This window comes from Zalophus californianus, chromosome 17 (assembly GCF_009762305.2).
Source record: "Zalophus californianus isolate mZalCal1 chromosome 17, mZalCal1.pri.v2, whole genome shotgun sequence".
Classification (NCBI taxonomy): Eukaryota; Metazoa; Chordata; class Mammalia; order Carnivora; family Otariidae; genus Zalophus; species Zalophus californianus.
Genome location: NC_045611.1, coordinates 1,734,191 through 1,741,794, shown reverse-complemented (window position 1 = coordinate 1,741,794; position 7,604 = coordinate 1,734,191).

The window sequence follows — 7,604 nt, the reverse complement described above, 5'->3', positions numbered from 1 at the left end:
GACGACCATGAGATGGGGTTGACCCACCTCTTTTTGTAGAAACTCACCCAACCCCCTGATCCGGATGGTTAAATTTCAACCCATGCCTGCCCCAGCATTCTGGGTGATGTTCAGTGTGGCTTAGGGGTGGGTGCTCTGGGACAAGTGGCCTTCGCTGTGGCCAGCCCCTGGGCTCACTGAGCTTTGATCTGGTAAACAGCAGAGTGTGCCTAGGGGTTAGGAGAACATTATGGAGAGCCCAGTGCCAGTACTGGAAAGGTGAGAAGCAAATAGAAGAGAGAAAAGTGCCTGTTCTTGGGTGTTGACCCCTAGGCTCTTCCGCCTCAGGCCACCCAAGGCCGGCCCGGCACCAGGCCACACCGTGTGTATGCATAGGGAACGAAGAGCAGGTTCAAAAGTGCAGGGACAGGAGTTAGCGAAAGCGCTGCTGGGACGGAGGGGCAGGTGAGCAGGTGACCCCTTTCTGCCCAGGGCTCCTGGAAAAGCAGCCAGTGCCCACTTGCCACAAACGGACATGATCTGATCCAGATTCGTTCTGCCTGCAGTAAGATGTCCTGGCTGGCGCACTTGTCTCAGCACAAATATGGATGGTGCCCTTTTCACGCACAAAGTGTCCACACTGGGACAGAGAATCTGGTAGTCAGCCTGACCGAACAACTGGTAATGTTCTCAGATGCCAGATAACAAAAACACCCTACTCTGCACTAAACTGTAGTTTACTCCTCCAGACGCTTTTGCCTTGAAATGGACACTTGAGGGTTTGTGCGGAATGATTTTAATTTCTGTGTGTGTTGGGGGAGGTTTAAGCTTATAAATGTCAAAGGGTCAGGGACGTCATGACTTATCATAGAATCCTGGAATCTTAGATCTGGAAAGCCCCCTGCCCCCCAGAACAGGGGCTGTGAACCTTGGGTCCACGTGTGGGCTCCCAAGGACCCTGGGGGTCCCACGCTCAGACCGCTCTGCAGACGAAGACGGTTCTCTGATGGCTCGTGAGTTTGACCGCCTTGCTTGCAAGCATCAAAAACCAGCTCCAAAGTCTATGTGCGTTTCTTCCACGGGGTCATGTTAGACAGGTGCCCACCCTGGGGTGGCTTCATGCACTCATTCATTCGCTCATTCATTCATTGACTTCTGGCTCAGTCTCCTCATCTGTAAGGTAGGGGATAGCAGCACTTGCTCTGTTGTGATGTCGTCAGGGTTCCACACGCTGATGCCCGCGAAGCACTTAGGATACAGGCATTTCCATCACCGCGCACTGAGCTCAGCGCTCCAAGCCCTGGCTGAGCCCTGTCTGAACGCGGCTTCCCGGCATCGGTGAGCCCGTCCGTGGCACCTCACAGGCCCCCGCGCTCTCAGTGGCATGTCCTTGGCTGTCCTCAGCTGCTCTGCCATCTTCTCTGCCTACTGGAGGTAGACTGCCCCGCTGGCTGTCCCCCTAGTTCTGGGGTCTCCCTGTCCCCCCTGCAGCCGCACAGCAGGGCTCTGCTTTATTGAGAGGATGTTGCGGGCCCCGGCGGTCCTGCATGTGCCACACAGCGGACCCAAACATCATTTCAATCACTATTACAGCACAAACTGAAATTTCCGCCATTGAAAGACATACAAAAGCCCTTTATATGCATGTGGTGGAAAATATTTGAAGCAGGTCCAAGGTGAAAAAGTGAGTCTCTGTCTTTCTCAGAGTGAACTGCTGATAGCAGTTTCTTGTGGCTCTTTCTGGAAATACCCATGACAAAAAAATCCTACATATATCTCACTATTTTTAATACAGGAGCTAATCATATCCTATATAAAGGGTATATATCTATAAATGTATAGTGTCACTTGATAATTATCATAAGTTTTTGCTCCGGTGTTTTTTAAATTTTTTTATTTCTTTAAAGATTTTATTTATTTATTTGACAGAGAGACACAGTGAGAGAGGGAACACAAGCAGGGGGAGTAGGTGAGGGAGAAGCAGGCTTCCCGCTGAGCAGGGAGCCCGATATGGGGCTCGATCCCAGGACCCCGGGACCATGACCTGAGCCAAAGGCAGATGCTTAACCAACTGAGCCACCCAAGTGCCTCTACATCAGCGTTTTTTTGTTCTGTTTTTGAACTATAGAATATTTCATTATAAGATATACCATAATTTATCAAATCACTCCCCTTACAGATAGTCTATTTTTTTTTTTTGTCTCATAAATAGCACTGCACTGAGCATCACTGAATGGAATTCCCAGGTCTGACATCTATGGGTCAATGGATCAATGTATTGGAATGGATGATGTACGTGCTAACTTACTCTCTTGACAGAGTGTACCATGTTCCATTCTTGCCCACTCTCCTTGTATTTCGAGCCAAAGAGCCTCATATTTATTGAGCCCAACACCTTCTAATTCCTAGGTATCACCTTTGCACATGAAACACCAGTCAGGGAGCTCCCTATGATCTGTAATTATCTGCCTGAACTGAAAATTTCTCACGTGGAGTCATGATGGTTAATTTTGTGTCAGTTTGGCTGAGCCACAGTGACAAGGTGTTTGGTTGGACATTATTCTGGATGTTTCAATGTAGGTGTTTTTTGGACGTGATTAACGCTTAAATCAGTGTACTGTCAATAAAGTAGATTATCCTCCCTGTGTGGGTGGGCCTCACCAAATCAGTTGAAGGCCAGAATAGAACAAAGACTGACTTCCCCTGAGCAGGAGGGAGTTCTGACAGCACTCTGCCTTTGGGCTCTGCAGGTCTCCCCAAGTTTCCAGCCTGCTGACGCCCCTTACCCTGCCCCATTGGATTTTGGACTTGCTAAGCCTCCCAGCCCATGAGCCAATTCCAGACTGTCCTTCAAGGTGGAGGAAGATAGGGATTTCTATCTTTATTTCCTCTCACCGGTTATAGTGTCTATTTTGCACGTTTCATAGAGCACACAGTGTCATACCTAATACAAAAGTATGATTTATTTGTAAATACACTTGAGTTCAAGGGCATGCCAAAAGCTTTTTACTGAACTGAGTGTGTGATCAAAGTGCAGAGCTCGCTGTTCTGTGAGACCGCTCGGGTTTCTTGGCATCACTCTTGCCAAATAGGGCTTTATTCTTACATGACAGAAATTCAAATCCATTCTTAAATGCACCCGCTTGCTCTCTAAAGTACTTTAAGATCCCCAAATGGTACAGACACTGTCCATAAATAAATTCTATTGCAGTTGAAAAAAAGAGGAAATAGGAGAAACCCTGATTGGACAGAAATCTTGAAAATACGTGCAAGTTTCTATGTGCATTTTGTTCACAGCAATTTCTTTTGTTCTCCATGGATTTTTTATAGTAGATTTTTGGGCACACGCTTTTATTGATTTTATGGATTTATAAACTGGTTTCCCTGATCTGAAGAGCTCAAGGGGATGCTTTGTAGTGGAAACCTCTTTTTCATAAGGATGTTAAGACCCAGCAGTGCTTTTGTGATATTCATCACCTGCCCAGCATAATTACACTATATTCTGAGTCAGATGAAAACCAATGAATCATGGCTGCCTGGGAGCCCAAGAGTAACATTTTCTCCTCCCTTGCTGAAACATACTCAGCCTCTCCTTCCAGAAAGCATGAATCAAGAGCTTCCAGGAACAAAGAAGCACCACTGGACCGACATCCATGTTGACATCACTGCTCACATGTGTTCGGGTGTCTCTTTTGGGTCTCGTGCTGTGTATGCCTGCGTGACACCTGGCTGCTTTCCTCTGATAACACCTCCTGACAATCACCTGAGTTTTCCCTGGGACACTAGCCCTCCCCGGATGGCCATCCAAGATCAAGCTGACCCCTGTCCCTGATGCATCTCAGGTTTGACCAATCAGAGAGAAAGTAATTTACAAGTAAGCCTAGCTGACCAATGAGTGTTAGCCCTGGGAGTTTTGCTGCAATCATAGGGAAAGAGGCACTATTGGTGATGATCGTTAAACTGGTACGATATGCACTGTGTGCAGTTGCTGGGAACCCTTCTTCAGATCTCGCCCAAGAATGGAGAGAAAACTGAACCCAGGGATGGAAAGGTTGGAAAAGGAGAGAGAGAGAGAGAGAAAGAGAATATGACATTGTTTCGGCCAAGCGATTCCTATTCCTCTATCCTGAAGTTCTCTTCCAAACCTTTCAGTTATGTGAATCAATGAGTTCCTTTTATTTTATTCAGCTAGTGTACACTTTCTCTGTATTCCAAAGGGCCCTAACTTAGTAGGCACTTTGGTCTCCATCTTGCAGATGAAGGAACTGAAGTTCAGGGCAGTGATGCATATTGTCTAAGTTCTCCCTTGCTGGAAAGTGGCAGAGGCAGAGCTCATGTATGTGGCTGTGAGCTCATTATCTCATTGAGCCTTGCCTCCTGGCTCTTCGCTTCCATAGGTCTACCCATAAGGTGCATAATCAGTGCATGCCGCACTGAAATGGCCATTCACCTATTCCAAATGCTTACCTGAAGCAAGGAGATTTTTGGTTTGGAATAAAAAGTGTGCATGGAAGCCTACGCCCCAATTATCTACTGCTGCCTGACACATCACTCCAAGGGGTGGTGGCTGAAGACAACATTTACTGAGCTTACACATCTGCAATCTGGGCGGGGCTCAGTGGGAAGAGCTCCTCTCTGCCCCTGGAGGCATCTGCTGAGACAGCACAGCTGGGGCTGGAGGACCCACTTCCCAGGCGGTACACCCACAGGGCTGGCAAGGTGGAGCTGGGGTCCTTCTCTATGTGGGCCTCTCTGAGTCAGGAAGTCAGCATTTGCTCACCCAGAATGATGAGGAGTGTCATTTAGGAAGTCAGGCAGGTTCTTCAATAAAGTCAAATGTGGAGTGAATATGAGACCCAGCAATTCTGTCCCTAGGTACACACCCGAGAGAAATGAAAACATATGTCCACAAAAACACTTGTATGCAAATGTTCACAGCAGCATTATTCACAATAAGCAAAAAGTAGAGATTACCCAAATGTTCACCAATGGAAGAATGGATTAAAAAAAAAAAAAACAGTACCACAAAATGCAGTTATTCAGTCATTAAAAGGAATGTGGCGACAGTGATCAAGGCCGTGTGATACTGGCCAAAGAATACCCAAATCCATCCGTGGGACAGAATAGAGAGCTCAGAAACAGACCCCCATAAATATAGTCAACTCATCAATGACAGAAGAGCAAAGGAGTACGATGAACAAAACCAGTCTTTTCAACAAACAGTGCTGGACAACTGGACATCCCCACGCCAAAAAAGAAATCTTGAACAGACCTCACGCCCTTCACAAAAATTATCTCCAAGTGGATCACAGACCTACACGTAAAATGCAAAACTAAGAACTCCTTGAAGATGACACGGAAAATCTAGGCGACCTTGGGTGTGGTGACGACTTTTCAGACACGGCGCCGAAGGCGCGGTCCAGGAAAGAGATCACGGGTCAGCAGACTTCACTGAAGTGAGAAACGTCTGCTCTGTGAAAGACACTGTCAAGAGGATGAGAAGACAAGCCATGGACTGGGACCGAATATATGCCAAAGACACAAAGAAGGTACACCAGCGAAAGGGAACTCTGGGTGAACTCTGGACTCCAGGTAACCACGATGTGTCACGGTAGGTTCACGAGTTGTCACAAATATCCCAGTGATATTTGGGGGATGCGTGTGTGTGGAGGGGCAGGGAGTGTATGCACCATGTCTCTACTTTTTTTACCAACTTTGGTGTGAACGGAAAACTGCTCTCAAAACTACAGTTTATTATTATTATTATTATTATTATTATTATTATTATTAATAAAGATGTGCGGCCCCGACCCGTGCTACACCGGGGATCGATGAGCCCTGAGAGCATTACACTGAGTGAAGGGGGCCGCGCTCAAGGGGCCACATGTTGTAGAAGACCATTTGTATGAAATGTCCGGAACAGGCAAATCTGTAGACATGGGAAGTAGACGAGGGGTTGCCGGGGCTGGGGCCTGAGGGAGTGACTGATAATGGGGATGCGGCTGCCTTTGGGGAGGATGAGAAGGTTCTAGAATGAGTTAGTGGTGGTGGTTGCAGAACATTGGGAACGTACTTAAAGCCACTGAATTGTACATTTAAATGGTTAAAACGGTAAAGTTTATGTGATGTGTATTTAAATATAAAAAGGGGGGGGAGCAGTCAAGCAGGTTTGGCTAAGTGTAGACAGACCAGTGGGTTATTTCGTGACTTGGCAGAGGCACCATATTGACACCTACGGAGTAGGCAATAGTGGCAACCGCTAATGCTTTATTCACAGTGGTAGAGGCGCCCAAGTCCTTGGCATAGATACAAAGTTTTAAAAAAAACCCTCGGGGTAAGCATCCCCTTTGTACCAAATGCTGTGGTGAGCACTTTCCATGGTCAGTTTCAAAATTTAGACACAATCTGCAAAGTAGGTCCTATTGTCCCACTTTACAGATGAGGACACTGAGGCCAGGAAGGTCATGTTACTGGTCTGGAGCCGCATAGAGAAACATGAGCTGGGAGTGGAATGCACGTCAGGCTGAGTTCAAAAGCATGTGACCTCACAGGTGACTTTTGTGAGGTCTTACCCGCCCCATTTTCCAGGGGTGGTGAGAGTACCTGAGGTCTTAGAAACTTTCAAATACACAATGCGGCACCATTGGCTGTGGTCCCCATGCTGTACATTAGATCCCCAAATGCATTCAACTTAAAACTGGAAGTCTGCACGTTGTGACCAAAAGATCCCAATTTCCCCACCCGCCGGGCCCAGCTAACCACAGTTCTACTCTCTGCTTCTATAAGTCTGACTTTTTTAGATTCTACATATAAGTGAGACCATGCAGTATCTATCTGTGTCTGCCTGGCTTACTTCACTCAGCATGGTGCCCTCCAGGTTTGTCCCGTTGTCCAAAATGGCAGGATGTCCTTCTTTCTCATGGCTGAACAATATTCCATTTTTTAATCTATGCCACAACGTCATCCATCGATGGACACTTAGCTCATTTCCATGTCTTCCTATTGAGAAGAATGCTGCAGCGTTCAGACATCTGTTTTCATTTCCTTTGGATATTTACGCAGAAGTGGCTGCTAGGTCAGATAGTGGTTCTATCTTAATTTTTTGAGGACTGCCTTTGGGGAGGCATACTATTTTCCATACTATTTTCCGTAATGACTGCACCAGTTTGCATTCCCACCAACAATGCATGAGGCTTCCTTTTCTTCCATCCTCACTGACACTGGTTATCAATTGTGCTTTTGATAACAGCCATTTAAAGAGGTGGGATGTGATACCTCATTGTGGGTTTGATTTGCATTTTCCTGATGCCCAGTGATGTATCACGTACCTGAATGTCTTCTTTGGAAAAATGTCTACTCAGGTCCTCTGCCCATCTTGAAACCTCTCTCTCTCTCTCTTTTTTTGCTTGGAGTTGTATGAACTCCTTATATATTTTGAATATTAACTTCTTATCAGATGTATGGTTTGTAAATATTTTATCCCATTCTTTAGGATGCCTTTTCAGTGTGTCATACAGAACCTTTTTAGTTGGTTGTAGTCCCACATTTGTCTGGTCACTTTGTTTTGCCTGTGATTTTGGTGTTGTATCCAAAAAATCAACACCAAGATTCAAAGAAGGAGCTTT